General features: G+C 39.5%; 1 long non-coding RNA gene across 1 annotated transcript; it reads right to left on the reverse strand.

Moving 5' to 3' along the window:
• Window positions 1–1126: 1126 nt before the first annotated feature.
• On the reverse strand, window positions 1127–14699 carry LOC139458328 (uncharacterized). The gene is made up of 3 exons (XR_011652663.1): window positions 14623–14699; window positions 9910–10030; window positions 1127–2206 (listed from the first exon to the last, which is right to left on the reverse strand). It is a non-coding gene; the product is annotated as an uncharacterized lncRNA (long non-coding RNA).
• Between the last annotated feature and the right edge of the window lie 4872 nt (window positions 14700–19571).

Raw genomic sequence — 19571 nt, forward strand, 5'->3', positions numbered from 1 at the left:
AGTCATTAGACAGTGTGATGACATGCTGCTGAATAAGTCATTAGACAGTGTGATGACTTGCTGCAGAATAAGTCAGTAGACAGTGTGATGACTTGGTGCTGAATAAGTCAGTAGACCGTATGATGACTTGCTGCTGAATAAGTCAGAAGACAGTGTGATGACTTGGTGCTGAATAAGACAGTAGACAGTGTGATGACTCGGTGCTGAATAAGTCAGTAGACAGTGTGATGACTTGGTGCTGAATAAGTCAGTAGACAGTCGACAGTGTGATGACTCGCTGCTGAATAAGTCAGTAGACAGTAGACAGTATGATGACTCGGTGCTGAATAAGACAGTAGACAGTGTGATGACTTGGTGCTTAATAAGTCAGTAGACAGTAGACAGTGTGATGACTCGGTGCTAAAAAAGTCAGTAGACCGTATGATGACTTGCTGCTGAATAAGTCAGAAGACAGTGTGATGACTTGGTGCTGAATAAGACAGTAGACAGTATGATGACTTGTTGCTGAATAAGTCAATAGACCGTATGATGACTTGGTGCTGAATAAGTCAGAAGACAGTGTGATGACTTGGTGCTGAATAAGTCAGTAGACCATATGATGACTTGCTGCTGAATAAGTCAGTAGACAGTACTCAGTGTGATGACATGCTGCTGAATAAGTCAGTAGACAGTAGACAGAATGGTGACTTGGTGCTGAATAAATCAGTAGACAGTATACAGTGTTATGACTTGCTGCTGAGTAGGTCATGTCTTATATACCACACATGAACAGTGTCATGTTAGACAGTACACAGTGTGATGACATGCTGCTGAATAAGTCAGTAGACAGTAGAGAGAATGGTGACTTGGTGCTGAATAAGTAACTCTTATAAATAAGTAAATGGATCTCTGAAACTCCAGCTGAGTTGTGCAAGGGTGGAAACTGGACTTTTATAGTCGGTTAATTCCCTTGCCTCTAGAAGATGATCATCCATTGGTCCCAACATCACAAACTGGAAATGTGAAATTCTATGTCTTTCATTATTTTATTTTACTTTCCCAAATCCATCCCCTACAGATTTGCAAGAACAAATCACCTGACTGTTACATCAAGTCCATCTTGATGAGAGAATGTCTATCTAATCTGTCTGTCCGTATGCAAGAGTTTATTGAGCTATCAAAACAATAGCATGGAATTGGGATTTTGGAACTTTATGTTTTTATGTCAGTTACAAACCAATATGAAAGTCAAACTTGCTGCCATGGAAACAGAATATAGATTCTAAAAATCCCTTAATAGCAATAAGCACCAGTTCACAAACTGGTCTTTGTGTGTGAAAAGTGTCAAGAAAACTTATCAACTAGTTCAAGAGGATGAACAGAGTCAATTATTATGAAAACAATACCATTGAATTGGGATTCGTAACTTCATATTTCTTTGTCAAGTACACACTAATATAAACAGAGTCAAAGTAAAACTTGTTGCCATGGAAACAGAAAAAAAACAAATCTTAAAAATAACAAAAAGCATCACTTGAGCCCCTGAATAATACATGTACCTAGTTTGGATGAAAGATCTGCATCATGAGCATCAATTTACACAATAGGGATACAATGACATGCATCGACCAAGGAAGCAGGTCTGACCACCTGATACTGATACTCAAGCAGCACTGGTTGCTGAAGAGCATTTGTAACCCGGTCTTCACTAGGAACACTTGCCCTTAATTATAAAATGTCATAGCTTGATTGGTATACACTGGCTTGTGTCTTGTGGGCCTGGCATAATTGTTAAAACCAGGCCAAAACAAGTAATCAACATTACAAAAAATATTACAGTCTTTTAAAGGCAGATTACAATTAAAGCATTTTCAAGGCTGGGATTCTTAATTCGAGGCATTTTGTCTGATTTTTGGTTCTGTCAAAGCAAACAGTATGCCGCTCATCATCGTCATCAAATATTTTCAGGCACTTTCCAATATGACTAAATGAAGCTCTCAATGTAACACTTGCAACACAAAAACTCTCCTTTGTTACAGCACTCATACTGACCAAGTGGAAAGGGAATAACACAATTTCAAATATTTTCACAGATTTCTACTTGTGTGCATTTCCTAACTGTTGACATTTGGTATCATTTGTATCCCATGTTTCTCCTCTAGCGCAGTGTACTGACATCTGCATACACCATTCGTCATTACCATGGAAACTGTCAGCTAATGTCTTTCTGAAACAAATCATTTGAATGTGAATTCTCTCTAATATACATCAATGTTTAACGTTTATCAGGCAGATTAATGTTTTAAACATGATATTCATATGCAGCTAAAAACATGCAAGATTTGGCCTTGTCCAGGCTTGTCAACAAGTATTGAAGCCTGGTTGAAAAGAAGTTATCACCTATGTGCCTGACAGTGAGTGAGTGAGGACGGTGGAAGTGAGTGAGGGTGTGAGTGAGTGAGGGTGTGAGTGAGTGAGGGTGTGAGTGAGTGAGGGTGAGTGAGTGAGGGTGTGAGTGAGTGTGTGAGTGTGAGTGAGTGAGGACGGTGGAAGTGAGTGAGGGTGTGAGTTAGGGTGTGAGTGAGTGAGGGTGTGAGTGAGGGTGTGAGTGAGTGAGGGTGAGTGAGTGAGGGTGTGAGTGAGTGAGGGTGTGAGTGAGGGTGTGAGTGAGTGAGGGTGTGAGTGAGTGAGGGTGTGAGTGTGAGTGAGTGAGGGTGTGAGTGAGTGAGGGTGAGTGAGTGAGTGAGGGTGTGAGTGAGTGAGCGAGTTAGTGAGTGAGTGAGGTTGTGAGTGAGTGAGTGAGTGAGTGAGTGAGTGAGTGAGTGAGGGTGTGAGTGAGTGTGAGTTGGTGAGTGAGTGAGGGGGTGGGTGGGTGGGTGGGTGAGTGAGTGAGGGTGTGAGTGTGAGTGAGTGAGGGTGAGTGAGTGAGGGTGTGAGTGAGTGAGGGTGTGAGTGAGTGAGGGTGAGTGAGTGAGTGAGGGTGTGAGTGAGTGAGCGAGTTAGTGAGTGAGTGAGGTTGTGAGTGAGTGAGTGAGTGAGTGAGTGAGTGAGTGAGGGTGAGTGAGTGAGGGTGTGAGTGAGTGTGAGTTGGTGAGTGAGTGAGGGGGTGGATGGGTGAGTGAGTGTGTGAGTGAGGGTGTGAATGAGTGAATGGGTGAGTGAGTGAGTGAGTGAGTGGTTGAGTGAGTGAGGGTGTGAGTGAGTGAATGGGTGAGTGTGTGAGTGAGTGAGTGGTTGAGTGAGTGGTTGAGTGAGTGAGGGTGTGAGTGAGTGTGAGTGGGTGAGTGAGTGAGGGTGTGAGTGAGTGAGTGGTTGAGTGAGTGGTTGAGTGAGTGAGGGTGTGAGTGAGTGAGTGGGTGAGTGAGTGAGTGAGTGAGTGGTTGAGTGAGTGAGTGAGGGTGTGAGTGAGTGTGAGTGAGTGAGGGTGTGAGTGAGGGTGTGAGTGGGTGAGTGAGTGAGGGTGTGAGTGGGTGAGTGAGTGAGTGAGTGAGTGGTTGAGTGAGTGGGTGAGTGAGTGAGGGTGTGAGTGAGTGTGAGTGGGTGAGTGAGTGAGGGTGTGAGTGTGAGGGTGTGAGTGAGTGAGGGTGTGAGTGAGTGAGGGTGTGAGTGAGTGTGAGTTGGTGAGTGAGTGAGGGGGTGGGTGGGTGAGTGAGTGTGTGAGTGAGGGTGTGAATGAGTGAATGGGTGAGTGAGTGAGTGAGTGAGTGAGTGTGTGAGTGAGTGAGTGGTTGAGTGAGTGGTTGAGTGAGTGAGGGTGTGAGTGAGTGAATGGGTGAGTGTGTGAGTGAGTGAGTGAGTGGTTGAGTGAGTGGTTGAGTGAGTGAGGGTGTGAGTGAGTGAGGGTGTGAGTGAGTGAGTGGTTGAGTGAGTGGTTGAGTGAGTGAGGGTGTGAGTGAGTGAGTGGGTGAGTGAGTGAGTGAGTGAGTGGTTGAGTGAGTGAGTGAGGGTGTGAGTGAGTGTGAGTGAGTGAGGGTGTGAGTGAGGGTGTGAGTGGGTGAGTGAGTGAGGGTGTGAGTGGGTGAGTGAGTGAGTGAGTGAGTGGTTGAGTGAGTGGGTGAGTGAGTGAGGGTGTGAGTGAGTGTGAGTGAGTGAGGGTGTGAGTGAGGGTGTGAGTGAGTGTGAGTGGGTGAGTGAGCGAGGGTGTGAGTGAGGTGAGGTGAAATGGGGTTTAACATCGCGTCCAAGATTATTGCACTTATATAGCGACGTGCATGCACATGTGTGTGTGTGTGTGTGTGGCTGCTTGTACTAGTCCGGACTGATGCCGATTCATAGTGCTAGCTCACTGAGATACCATGCCACAGTTTAACATGAATACCCCACTCAGACACAGTATACTGACTCCGAGCCGACCAGTCCTTGTTTTATCCCCTTAATGCCGAACGCCAGACAGGGTAACAACAAGTACCATCAAGTACCGTCTTTTGTTATGACGCGGTCGGGGATCGAACCCCGGACCTTCCGCTCTCCGGGCGGACGCTCTACCACTAGACCACGGAGGCAGTTGAGGGTGTGAGTGAGTTAGTGAGGGCGTGAGTGAGTGTGAGTGGGTGAGGGTGTGGGTGGATGGATGGTCGGGAGTGAGTGAGTGAGGGTGTAAGTGGATGGATGGTCGGGTGGGTGAGTGAGTGAATCAGTCAGTTAGTGTCCTAGTCAACCAAGGAATGAAAATGGAAACTGGTATAGTACGTTTTGAATCAGTTAATTATTTTATTTAACCAGAAAAAGGTCATCTGTCACATCATTAAACTGCATGTACTTGTTAATCTGTCAATATGTGTGACTGAATTTGATATAAGCATGGCAGGCACTGCACTTTTTCGGCTGTCTAAGGGTAAATGTCCAGAAGTAAAAAAATATGACAACCAGTTCGGAAATAACATTGAAGGCGACATTCATAAATGCACACTGCCACCACAGACGTGAAGTGTTAAACATTCATGAGACATATAAAACACTTCAGCCTTTTTCTGATTCCCGTACAGAAAGTATTATTTGGTGCCAGTCCGAAACCGTCCTCACCTTGTTTTATTAAATACTTGACAAAAAGGATTATGGACCTGAATTTTAGTTCAAGTTTCTTTGAAACATACACGTCAAAAGCCCTTTAGTTTGCCATTATTTTAAAAGTTTGACAAAGGCAAAATCTCAACTTTATTTAGGTAGGTGTTTCTCATGGAGCTGGTTTTACAGAACTAATAGCAATATTCCAGCAATATCACAATGAGGTACACCAAGCAGGGGTGACACACATTGTTCCCATTAAAAGACTTAGTCTGGTTCACCCACCGCCCTTAAATTAGTAAAATCCCTTGTAGTCACTGAAACAATTTCACCTAAATTTGGTGATAAATCCTGATTACCAAATCTAAAATATAATGGCCAAAGAGAATTCTGTTAATATCAACCAGGGACATATATAGACCTGCTCAGAGGCAGGTATTCAGCCCAATGTCTGCAGCACATGTCAGTAAACATTTCCAAATTGGCATTAAAACAAACCCAATTCCTGCTATGTCTCATGTGATGGCTTGGTCACCTTGTAACTTACTGATAGGAAGACCATTAATGAGGGGAGGTTTACCATTTCACAATGGAATGGAATGTTAATATACAATGTTAAAAGATCTCTGAATTAAGAAATTTGAAACAATTCCAATTTTGAACAAAATAACAATTTGTTTTCCCAATTTGCTTGCCAGGGGCTGTTAGTCTTGAATTCTAGATAATTCCCTGAACACCATTGTGTTTCTGAAACCCAAAAGGTAAGATCATTCTGACGTAGACTGACATTAAGTCCAAGATATAAGTTATCTATTTAAAAATATATACATTTACAAGTAAACAAATCCAAATGGAGCCCGGAACAATCCTTAATTTCAGGTAGAGCTGAGGCAATCTATACTTGCCAAATCATTCCAGACTCGAGTTGGACTCCTTTTTCAATTTATATATTGCAGATGGTCTCTAAAAAGAAATTGAATCTGGACCAGACTATCAAGTGATTGACATCATGAGCATCGATCTACGCAATTGGGATATGATAACATGCATCAATCAAGTCAGCGAGCCTGACCACCTGATCCCGTTAGTCGCCTCTTACGACAAGCATAGTCACCTCTTACGACAAACATGGGTTGCTGAAGACCAATTCTAACCGATCTTCACGGCTATGGGTTTTCTGGTTAAATTACATTTTGAATGGCCTGACAAAATTGATATTAACATTTTCAGGTCAGAAGATTAGATAAACAAGGAAGGACAAATGCTCTATTTATTAAGTATTTTGTTACTGATCTTCACAATCTTGCTCTTGTGTCATTGAAACCAGACTGAAAGTAGTTCCGGCACAAAATCTTTCATTTTTCAGATAGACAGTATTTCCTCACTAAATGCATAAGAAACGCGAACCATAGAAACATATAGAGAAGTAGGTACATAAAGAAGAGATGTTTCCAGTGTGTACCACTTAATGACTAAACCAAAAGTCAGACACATGTTACCACAAAGTGTCCAGCAGTAGAAACTAAACTTTTAAGTCCACTAGTCCTAATAATAACGACATATAGGGAAACCCTTAAAAAACGCAAATTTCTCCTAGTTCTTATCATAACTTAACTAATGGGCACTTTGCCAAGGACTACAGGACTAGTGCCAATTTCGAACGCTGGGGTCTTCATTTTTATCACGATATGCTGCATGTGATTTCCACGCTGACTTTACACACTAATCCTGAATGAAACAAATGGTGCTATGACGTCACATGTGATACGTTCATGAGCGTTGGGTCACGCAACATAACAGTATGTTTGTTTGTGCATTGAACCATTCTAATATCTCTTGAATATGAGTAATTCTTCATATATTAACAAACGTGTGGTATCCACGTTTCTTTTTTCTGTGAGTATACACGATATTCTCCACAATAACATCCAGTATGGGCCTCTTGACAAGATTGTGTGTCACAAAAAGTATGTCGCAATAAAATATATATGTGAAATGAGGTCACATATTCCACTCACATACATCTGTTGGTAACACGATATATTTGCCATTTCTGGTAGGTGTTTTTAGAAATACCGTAATCGACGTAATAAGCGCCTAGGGCGCTCTCAAAATTAGTAATAGGGGGCTCATAATACAATACTATTTTGGTGAAAAAAAAGATAAATTTCGTGGTTTATGCTGACAGTCTGAAATGTTTATGTACGACAGATATATTTTTCTAGAATTTAATTGCCCATAATTAAGGGTGCATATAACACACAAGTGCGTATTGTACGCGAATTAATACGTCTTGTGAACATTGATCAATCGGAAGGGGTGCTAATAAGAGCGGGGCGCTAATTACGTCGAATATGGTATGTCATTGAACCCAAGTCTGAACAAGCAATAAATTTTTAGCCATCAACTGTCTGATATATAAGGTCATAAATACCGAGCAACCACCTTAACACAGACATATTTTAAAAGACAGATCTTCAAAATAACCCCCTCACAAGATTAAAACTGTCATTAAGAGACATTGATGAAGAAGACGCTATCATTAATAATCCCATCAGAATTACTATTGCCCCCTCAAGAAATGTTGAAGACGGAGTAATACATTTGCTGTAGATTAAGGGTAAAACTAATTGGTGATAGAAGAAACAGCAGGACACAGTCCACAGACCACTTTATAGTAATGCATTGGGAAGCCATACCTGAAAACTCAACATTCACTCAATTTAAACACTGTCTTCTGGATGTCTCATAGTTGGCAAAAATGGCTTAATTAATTTATCATTACCTTCTGTCAACAGTGAACAGGCAGTTGAAGCTGCAGGATTTGGAGCTAGTTCTACCTTATATATTGATATAGCCGTCCAGCCATGAGGATAGGTATTAAAAAATAATTAAATGATGATACCTCAGTGAAATTCTTGGCTGACATGTTCTTTTCAAATCTCACTTGACCCAGGAAGAGGAAAGTAAACTGACATTTCATTTGATCAGTATTTGAATTTGATGATCAGTATTTTAATTCAATTGATCGATATTTGAAGTCCCCCTTTTTCTCCCCCCAAGTTTGTACCCCTGTGAAGATACAGATTAGAATTGGTCTTCAGCAACCCATGCTTGTCGTAAGAGGCGACTAACAGGATCAGGTGGTCAGGCTCACTGACTTGGTTGATGCATGTCGTCATGCCCTAATTGCGTAGATTGATGATCATGATGTCAATCACTGTATATTGTCCTGGAATACTGCTCACTCTGGTGTAAAAACAAACAAACAAAACAAAAAACTTCTTCGCCCTCTAATCATGATTCACTGGGTTCTGTCTAGTCTTAATGTCACAGGATCAGAGGTTTGTTCATGTGAAAGGTTAATGAGAGTGGCTGGCCTAACACCGCTTGGAACAGTATTTCAGTTATATCACAGCTTGTTGTGGGAGGAAAGCCCGAAGTGATGCAGGTCTCATACGTTTACCACTTTGGTGAAACCCACAACCACAGGTATGGTGCTGACAGACCTAGAAACATAATTGGGGTGAACTGGGATAAGAACACTTTATCAAAACATCCTGGCATGTCTAAGGGATGTAACTCAACACATCCAATGATACCAATGATAGAATATTCCAACACTGTTGCACATCATTAACTATGTATATGATAATTCTTAGTCTTATTATTGACGAAGACTTTCTATTAGTCTGCTGATGAAAATAGGTTTTTGCAAATATTTTCATGGAGAAATAAACATATTTGAAGCAATATATATATAAATTTTGTTCAGCAGTGAGTGACTTTCCTCGGAGGCTGGCTGGGTCAAGAAAAAATGTGTTCGGACTTCTAAGCTTAACTGACAATTTACCTTCCAGTAATACTAAGAATTAAAATTATGCTTAGTGCCATGTTCAGATTGTAGACTCAATGTCTTGGGCACAGACTGGTCCACACACAGCTTCAGGTAACAAATGGCAGTCTGTGACTTAAACCTCTAGTCCAAAGACTGAGTCTAGTAAAATTCTGTTCGGTCTAGTAAGTTCAGCTGATTACAGCCCATGTAATAACACAAAATGTACTCAAAATTATGCTGAGAGTCAAGATCAGACTTTAATAAGACTAAAAAAACACCGCACTGACTGAAATGGCATCAAAATATTTATATATATATATATATACTCCCCAGGAAGCTGAGAATGAAAATCGAGCACACACTGATTACCCGAATAATAATGTTAGTGCTTTAATCATGGATGGCAGCGCAATGTAACCTTATCATACATTAATATATCCGTTTTTGAAACTTAAATGACACCCCAATAGACACACTGAATGAATTCACTTTGAGTCTTTTATTGAGATGCTGATTTTTAACTGCTACTACTCCTTCCTCGGACGTGTGACTTCATTTTGAACACTTTCACAGTAAAAGGTACAGCATTTTCCCCTTCCATAACATAAGTACCAACTTCCGTCATACGAAGCACTTCCAACATATGTATTAAGGGCTCAGAATCTCCCACCTCAACACAGATCTATCAGTGTTTTCACCATGTTTAGGTCCAGGGATTTCAGTTATAAACTAGCGGGTCCAAAGGCATGAAATGTTGGATCTTACAAGCTCAAATATGGCACGTATTTAAGGAAAGACATTAAAATGAAATTTTATGCCATTACCCCAAGGTTCAAGGTCATCAACTGACTGACAATGCAGCACATCATAGACTCACTGAATCTTCAGTTCTTGTGAGCAAAAACTTTTATATATATATATCTAGAGAAGTGCTTTGAAAGGCAGGGAGAGGGAGTTGGTTGGTTCTTGGTTAGTCAAAATGACCATAAAATCTTTAGAGTAGGGTAATTTGGTCGGTCATACGAGCAAACAATATGTTTTTAGTATTGGTAAATAATAATTAATTTTGTCACCCTGCTTATACATACCAAGTTTAGTGACATTGGGTCAGTAGGCGATATAACTGCCTGCAGCCTTGACCTCCCACCTCCGACTCCGACCTCCGAACTCAAACAGTGAGTCAAGTCATCACATCACATAGGACGTTTTCTGAAAACACAAACAAATACACTGGAATTGTTTGGGCCTTTCTCCAGGTCTCTGCTTGTGTTCGTGAAATGCAGAATAACACAGATATATGACTTTATGATCCTCAGAAATACTACCATGGCTTTATGAAAAACAGGAACACCAGAGGCAGGAGGATGGATGATACCCTTTGTGTAAGTAGCCGAGGGTGTATCCCCAGGGGCTTGTGTGTGTGTGAGAGAGGGGGAGGGAGGGGGGGGGGGGGGGGGGGGGGGGGGGGGGGGGGAGAGAGAGAGAGATGAGGAAACGGGTATGTGTTTAGTCTTGGATAAAATCTAACCCTTCTTTATAAATTCTACTCATTAGATACTCTTTAGTACCGATTCTACTGTACAACTTTTGAGTCTATCAAATAGTTATGCCCATGCATGTAGTTTGTCTTAAAGTAATATTAACAGTGGAACCTGCACCTTATGATTGTTTGTTTGTGTGTTGTTTACCACCACCCTCAGCAATATTCCAGCTCTGGGCCTGATCGATGCAGTGATCAACATCATGAGCATTCATCGAGGCAACTGAGATACAATAACATGCAGCAAACAAGTCAGCGAGCCTGACCACCATTAGTCTCCTCTAATGACAACCATCCCCTGCCAGGGTGTGACCTTGACCTACAAAAGTGGGGGTCCTGGGGCACCGCAGCAATTAATTCTAAAGGGTCCTTGCAGGCAACATGAGTGTCCTGTGAAGTAACGTAATGGTGTTGTATACTGTACATCTTGATCATTACTTTGAGCCTGGACTGAATCACTGATCATGTGGACAGTGGTCATGATTGGTGGGTGAAATGACAGACACCCGTAGCTGGTCTTCATGCGCTGTAGGTACACTGAATATTATTGTGAGTCCCTCGGGATGCAGTGTATGCTTTTTTTTGGCGTCCAAATCTCAACATTTGTGCGTACTTGACGCATATTTTTGCATCTTGTAAAACCCTGGGTTGCTGAAGACCAATTGTACCACAGATATTCATGGGGCTAGGTTTTTATGATGTAGGTTATCAAACATAGAACTTAGGAGTTTTGGTAAGAAATGGCCCTTAGCAAAATTTAAATAACATTTTTCTCAAAATTATAATCAATTTCCATCAATGACAATATCCCTCCAAACAACTCCAGTATGACCCCCCAGGAACTATAGTTGTCATAAGAATTGGCTAGGAAGGATCTGGTCATCTGACTCGGCGTCATCAACTCTTAGTTGTCTGCACTGCTTGCAGCTCATATCACTGGATTGTCTGGTCCTGACTCCACTATACAAAGGCATCCATCACATAGCTAGAATATTTCAGCATTTAACAACAAACAAATCAAAATAAGGATTTATTCTTGCACTCTTTTGCCAAAGTAGGATATTGTGTTACAAATTAAATCATTATCAAAATTTGGTATCATTTCAGCCCTGTCAGATAATTCTAAATGTTTCATGTTAGGCTTATGATCATTGTAGTTCTGAGATCGCAATATTAATTTCCCACAATTTAGTTACTTGTGTCACCCAACTACATTTATCAAAGCTAGCAACTTGTTCAACTTGTTCAACTTTTCCATTAAACATTTCACTTAACACAGGCACACCCAACAAAGACAAAACATCAGAAACAAATGAGTCAAATACAATAAATACTCGATAAGAACACTCGACTATTCGTGAATTCAAGGTGTTCAAATATTTTATATCTATAGTTTTATGAGCAAAATTAGGAATAAGCTGCAACCATTTATAGGCATACCTTTTTATCTCAAGTTGAACACTTGACGACCACATCTGATTTTTGTCTGAAAATTATGTCTTTGTAAAAACCTAATTTTCTTAGCCAATTAATTCTAGTCCTTCCAAAATGCTATCAGAATGAACCGGAATTACTAGCATTGAAAAGCCTGGGTCACAAGAGATGACATAGCTTAAGATCCCCACCATTCGCCATTGTTTCCCTAAGCTAAACATGGATCCTGCTCTGTAACCGCTAATTGGGCTTTGTCTACAAATGAGACACTCCTGCACATGTGATTGGTGACTTATTCAGAATACAGACTATCACTTTCAAATGGCTATGCACTTTGTCTTCACCACCAGATGCTAAAATATACTTCTAACAACACACAGCTCCCATACATATCATCCAGTTTTGCATCAAATTAGGAAGAAAAATATTATGATTTGGGGGAAAGGAATATATATGTTTCACAGCAAGCAGTGTTTGAAATCAGTCTGTGACTTGAGCCACCAGTACAGTTCCTATGTCTAGTAAACGTCTCAGTCTTGTAAGCTCAGCTAATTATATTCCATATCATAACACTTAAATATACTTCAAATGATGAAAAGTGTCCTATTTGGGCGTGTAGTCTCTAAGGGTTTAGGTACAGACTGAAATACTGAGGGGATCCTGGGGTCCTCCTGGTTTGTTGCAGAAGTAGATGGATCTAGGAAACCTCTAAATCTTTAAATATAAGGGGTCAAGGACATCCTCATCTTCTTTGGAACACTGACTAGTAACTAAAAGCAGTCTGAAAGGTTTGACAATCTTTGTTGCCAATAAGATATGTCAGCTGCAGCCCGACAATTTTATCAGTTATATATTTTTCACGAGGGCTTATGTCTTAATATTCAGAACACACAGTTTATCAGTTGTTTTATCTGCAACAGTGTTTAAAAAATATGAATTTAAATATTAGCTGTTTTGATAAATCGTCATAAATCATTTGCAGTAATATAATGAATTGACAAAACAATTTGCAAGAGATAGCTGTGTATGTAGACTACAATAGGTCCATTGTACGGCATCTATTGCACCCTGACATAAATATGACTTACATACATAAATTCTATAAATCGTACTTCCGCTTCTTTGTTCTTGATACTTGCAACTTACATTCATCTGGCTACAAAATTGATGGCAGTCGCGTGGAATATATCAGCTAGGAAATGCACACCTGGCTCGTCATGTTCAGGCCTTACAAGCACGTTTTCTCTTTGTCATATCCCCGCTTTTGTTTTACATTGTTTCGTACCCAACAATGTACAAACACCTTTTAGCATGGTCTTGAATACAAACGCTAAACGTCAAATGTTCGTGATCACGACTGTCTCGTTGTCTCGTGGTGTCGCTGATCGCAATTGACTGCATGATTACAATCAGTTGTTAGGGAATACGTCACTAAGTTTACATATTTCAGCTGCGCCAGAAATCACCTCTAACAAAATAGCTTATTTTAAATCTGGTTACAAATTTTTCGTCACGTGGTATCGTGTGGCAAGTACAGCCATTTTAACCCACGCGCCAGTGCATCAACCCAACTATGCAAATATACTCGGAGTCTAGACATTTTCAAATTTAAATTGACTCGCTTTCGTGTCCCGTTAGTGTTGGATTTACAGATGCATCAACGTGAAAACAAGCGTTGTTTTGTGATTTTACTTCTTACGATGTTCATTTCGTTTGAAAACCAATCTGTACTTTATATATTTCAGTGTCACATTTGTAACATCGCCAAGTAAATAGTGATGTTTATTTTGATCAACTGTAGACCATTAAGTCTATTGCGTTGTTTTGTTTTAATCGTGCCAGCCAGAAATTTAAACCTCGATCTGTGGGAAGGCGATAAATATATATGTATATAAATAAATAAATATATATATATATATATATGTATGTATGTATGTATTCCGTAGTCACTATCGTGACAATGTATGCAAGAGGGAATTTCTATATTTTGAGCGCGATGTTGGTTCATGAAAGGTACAACCCAAAACGCCCTTTTAATGTCAAGTATCAAACTTACGGAGACATACATATTTATGGAAGTTAGAAGTAATGTAATAACCGCCTCTAATTTTATATTGTTCATTCCGTTTTACTTTAATCAGATTCGTTGTCAATGTGTTATTTGAATATGATTTATCGTGTTTGAAACCTCCATTTGAATATTTTATACTTTTGCTAAGAAATCAACGTAAACAGGAAAATGGTATCATTTGATCGAAAAATGATACATGAACGCTTCAAATTCACATAGCAAGTCTTGAATTCTGCATAATTAACTGGTCGATATACGTTTTGCCTGTAGATGCCTTGATGGTTTGAGATGTTTGCAGTGAACATATTCATGGCCCTAGGAATAGTGCAGCCTGACTATTTAAGTGCAAGTCCCCCGTCCCCGTTGATTATGACAAGAAAATTGTCCATAATATGTTGAACACACAAATGTAAATAATTTGGTCACTGAAAGCATCCATATTTCTTCAATAATTTATATATACCTTTCACAAACATCATCCATGAAAATGTGCAAATATATTTGTTCAAACTATTTCCTAGATCCACATATGTGAGTGAGTGAGTGAGTGAGTGAGTGAGTGTGTGTGTGTGGCACTCTCCTTATAAGCATAAACGAATTCTAACTCATCACAATTCCACATGATAAATACTCGTCACACACACACACACACATACACACACACACATGATTTTCAAATGTTTTCAAATATTATGCATTCTAGTCGTGATTATGGTAGGATTTAAGATTCATTTCGAGTGCTAGACATGGTCTTACCAACTGGGGAAGTTTCTTGTCATGAAAATACTTGTGGTGGACCTGTGAATCTGCTCGTCCTTTTTCACCAACTGTTGGTCTTTTTTCATATTTTAGTTCCAAACAGGGGCGGACCTTTGACAATTAAAATAAATTCAAATGTAAATTAACTCACACACAACATACTTATATTTTCACCCACGATTTCCTCACCTTGTATGATCCATTAATATTTTCTCCAACCCAAATACAACAGGAAAACGAATTCAACATTTTATTAATGTCATTTTCGTAATGCATATGCAAACACGTTGCTGAGTACAGTGATGAATGTGGTACACATACTTTTACTGAAGAGAAACAAAGGCAGCTAAATCTGGTTGTGTTATAAGTCATATACACACACTGCACAGGAAAATAACTCCCGTTGTCACATTAAATAAAAAAATATAATCATTGCTGATGCAAAAGAAATGGAAAGAAGTAGTTTTAAAATATTTAAAGTACATAGGGTTTTGTCACAACTTTCAACGTTGTCCTTTCTTACTGTATAAACCTAGCCGATGTTTATCAATTGATCCTTAATGCTTTAACAGCAGATTTACGTTCGCTGATCCCATACCCACATCTGACGCTAGTCTCTCTGACACCCATGCCTATGTAAAATATTTTCAGAAATAATTCCCCAAACAGCACCGGAAGCAAATCCTCTCGCCTAAAGCACTCATGACTATCTACAATATCGTCGTACCCTTACCGTGCACCGAAAACACTTGTCTGAGAAAATTGTCGATATAGTCACACCGTATTCACCGCCTGTGTTCCGTAGTCTCTCACTGGCTAATAGGTGAGGTCGTTCTGCTATTGATTCTACACACATAGAAATATACCGCAGGTAGGTCTTATTATCCAGAGGCTCCTCACTGAATATTGAAAGTTAATTCAGAAATTTATTTCCAAACCCTGCCATTTTCAGTTCCATTTTTTCACATTTTAAGACTCAAATCAACAACTCAAAAGGAAAAGGAAGGACATAACTGAACTTTATTAAATGTTTATATATATATATATATCTGATTACATCTACATGTAAAACTATTTCGAGTTGTCAGCTATAATCAAGGTGAATTTGAAATGTACAAATATTATAAACTGAGAATACATTATATCATATGCAATAGCTATGTAAACTAGCTTTAACGACGCCACATTGTTTTAAAACGTCTTAGTTTGGGAGTAGATATTGTCGTAAATTGTAAATTGTGATGTTTATGGGGAAATATGAACAACAAACACAAATATATTATTCCATTCTTCCGACTCTATTCCCAGTCCATTTATTTCAAAGGTGTAAATTCTTTTAAAGTATTACCATTTTGAAGAAACACCACTATTCCAAGATAAAAAAATGCATTTGTAGCAAGCTGTCAATTTCATTTTGTACAGAAAGCCAATGGCTTTAATGCTACTTGGTTCACAATCTTTGTGAACAGATTATATTTTCAGTTCGAAAACGACGAATAAAGCGTTGAAGTATTATCTTCCTAATTTTCAAACAAGGTCTATTCAAATTTTATAACGCACGACAAGTTAACAGTTCAGAGGTTGTTCTGAAGCGCTGAGTATCCACTGAAATCCATCTTCAAAAACGGCTTAGAGGAATACGAAATTAAATAAAAAAGGACTAAATGAAGCGTATGTTTATAGCGTGTCTTTAAATGTAACGGAGACGACCCTCCACCCCAATGCTGGCTATTGCATGTACTTTAAATTGCTCCATGCATATGCTAAGGTCGAAGGTCATTTCAGAACACAGTTGCTAAAAAATCGCGCATTTACCATTGCTGAGGGAGTTATTACGTAACGACAGCACTATGCACAGTCGCAGAATGATAGTGGTGGATGGGTGTTGTTGCAAACGCAGAGGCCTTTAGTCCCGTTTTAGATGAAAAAACTGGCCAGGAGTACGATGATATGCTTTGGTTGGTTAAGGTGTCGGAAAAGCTTCTAACGTGAAATTCAAATTTGAGACTGCATGGCTGTTTATCGCTGGGATATGACGCTATGGCTGTATGACCCAATTACGAGGAAGGCTATCGGAAGGATATTCACAAGTGGTGTGAGGAATAAGTTTACCAATGACCACACCTAGATCTACATATAGTTGGATTATTCAGTAAAACAATGTTCCCCCTTCCAGGCTGTCTGTGACGCAGGCGTTGATTTTGATGATGTGATGTCGTACTAGATCTAGTCAGCATGCATATGGAACGTGAAGTTAAGGATGTGGTATTGTGCACGAAGGAAACATCCCCTGTGTGTATATAACAGTGTTTCATGTAGATTTCAAACAGCCGCGTGTTAAACGTCAAATGCTGACAGTTTGTCATAAAGTGATGGATACTTCGACCATGTTTTTCACAGTGGCACGAGACAAACACAAATAGGCCTGCTAATAATAAAAGTTGTCAGTTGTGCCATCAACGAAACACGCATGAAGTACAAACAAGGATTAATGTTTTTGGATTTGACATGAAGCCGACAGTTCTAGAAATACAAAGCACAGAGTCTTGGAAACAGACATACACCACTCGACGCGAATAACGACTAAAATGGGTTTGGAGACCAGAGTTGTTTAACACGTACCTGACTTTTCTTGTTTTTCCAATTTCAACACAATTATACGAATGCATTCCTTGGGATAATTGATTGTGAATATTTGTTACTTCCAACAAATCGCAAAATACGAAGAAGCTCTGCTTTTCCATACATGCGTGACCTCCACGGGATCTGTGCAGCCAACATCGAAATTCTCCTTACTGCTGTGTGACGTATGGTAATAGGCGTGGCTAAAGCAAGTGATCGCGTATCTGATTGGCTCTCACTGAGTACTTGTCACTCGGCTGTCTGGCTGTTCAGCCACCTGTTTTTGTTCAGAACGTGTAATGTATTTCTAGGAATAATAGGTGATTTATTCAAATTTGATCAAGTCGAAGTTTAAGCGTAAATCAAGCATAATTTGAAATATCAGTTTTAGTTTTGTTTACAAATTTGTTCTTTAGGGGAAGTAAAAAAAATAATGGGACTAGATTTTCCAGACACGAAGTACGGCTCTAGACAGGATGTGTGCTTAGCATTCCCGCCGAAATTTGCCGCCAGAGAACACGGCCATACGTCATCCCCGAACTCTGCCCTCGAAAGTACTTTTTTTCCAATTGTAGAATTATTCAGTCTCATATTCGAATATTTCACACAATCCCCTTAGTGTGCCGAGTATAGCAATGTCACAGTATTCACGTGATTATGTGTTTATTGTAATTGTAACGGTATTGTAAGCATAACATATATTTCGTAGATATCAAATTATTAACCTGCAAAAGTGAAAGAGGTTTTTTTAGACTAAAATCTTCTAAGAACTATTTCAGGTTACTTAAAACATTAAAAGTATTGACAATCATGCGAAAGACGTTTTGTCAATGTCTTGGTAGCAGTTTGCTCCATGACCATTTAAGCAACAAAACCTTAAAATTAGGTTTTAAATTCAATTCAATTCCTAGGTAAAATCATACCAGCTTTTAGCTGCGTTACTGGTTTCAGTTGTTGGTGAAGATACAAAACCGTTTGATGTCTGAGAAGTTTGTTGGGGTTTTTTTTCAAGCCAACTTCACATACATTTCTAAACAAACCAATGTCAGGTATCTGGCTAGACAGAATGATCCACCACAATGGCGGCTGAAATTCACCTTCGTGGATACTAACTTGTCCAAGTAAACATGGCGTCATGGGGTAAGCAGTCGCCCCAAATCTGACAGGACAGTTTTGTAAATTGAATCTGATCACTGAACCCCAGAACCACTGGTCAGCAACGACAGCAAACAGAGAACACCCCCGAACCTTTGTGTGGAACCACACGACGGCGGTATCGGTAGGGAATTAATGTAGAATGGATAATTTCATAACCAACTTGAAATCGTAGGACTGCAACTTCTTCCAGATACCCGAACATGGTGGCTCGTGACACATGCCTGTACCAGAATCCGACTCAGAAAATAACGGTTAACACATGACTATGGTGGTTTAGCCTTGGTCAAACTCGATTCTAATGAGCTCAGGTTTTCTATCGAAATTAAGACCACTATGGCTTCCATGGGGTAATTTGGGTGAAAATATGAGAGGTAGGTATTAAATATATTTGTTAGTATGTATGTACTCACAGAGTGGCACAGTGCATCCCTGTTTTATCGCAAAACAGCGACACCCGCTGCGAATGCCGACTGCATGGTCCTGCCTTGGTGTATGTCGATCGCTGTCTAATGTTATGCGAATGCTTGGTTCGAGGAGGTTGTTACCATCCACTCTATGGTAAGTTGGTCTTTTTTCAATAAACAGAACCTTTAAGTATTATTCTCAGTTGAAATAGGCTACTAACTGCAATTTAAATATCGTCTATGAAATAGTGTATAATTACACGCCACATTTTCGAGGGAGTGTAGACGTTGGATAATATCAACTTTTATACTCATTATACTGATTCAGAGAGATTGATATCAAGTTGTGTAGTTCCTGGGGTAGATTCAGAAAAGCCACTTTGATAAACAAGAGATACTTTTGAGACTAAAGTGGCCATAACACTATTTTAGGACGAAACTCTTCATGTAACAGTATGTATAAGCATCAATTTAAACAATATCACTGACATTAGGTTTTATTGCTGCTGATTTGTTACTGTGTCAATAGATGTTCAATGAAGTTCTTTAGACATTTAAATATACCAATGAAATAGCATTATTAACAGAAACCACCCTCCTCATACTTCCTAGTTAGCTACCTGCGTCCCTATACATCCTGCTACATATAGCACCTAAACAAAACAATAGCTATATCATCTTTGCAGCATTAAATGCTTCTATGTCCAGCAGCACCAACTGTATTTCGTTAATATAATGATTTATTAAAATTGTGTAAATAAT

The sequence above is a fragment of the Haliotis cracherodii genome, unplaced genomic scaffold (genome assembly GCF_022045235.1).
Source record: "Haliotis cracherodii isolate W230 unplaced genomic scaffold, xgHalCrac1.p SCAF_12, whole genome shotgun sequence".
Classification (NCBI taxonomy): Eukaryota; Metazoa; Mollusca; class Gastropoda; order Lepetellida; family Haliotidae; genus Haliotis; species Haliotis cracherodii.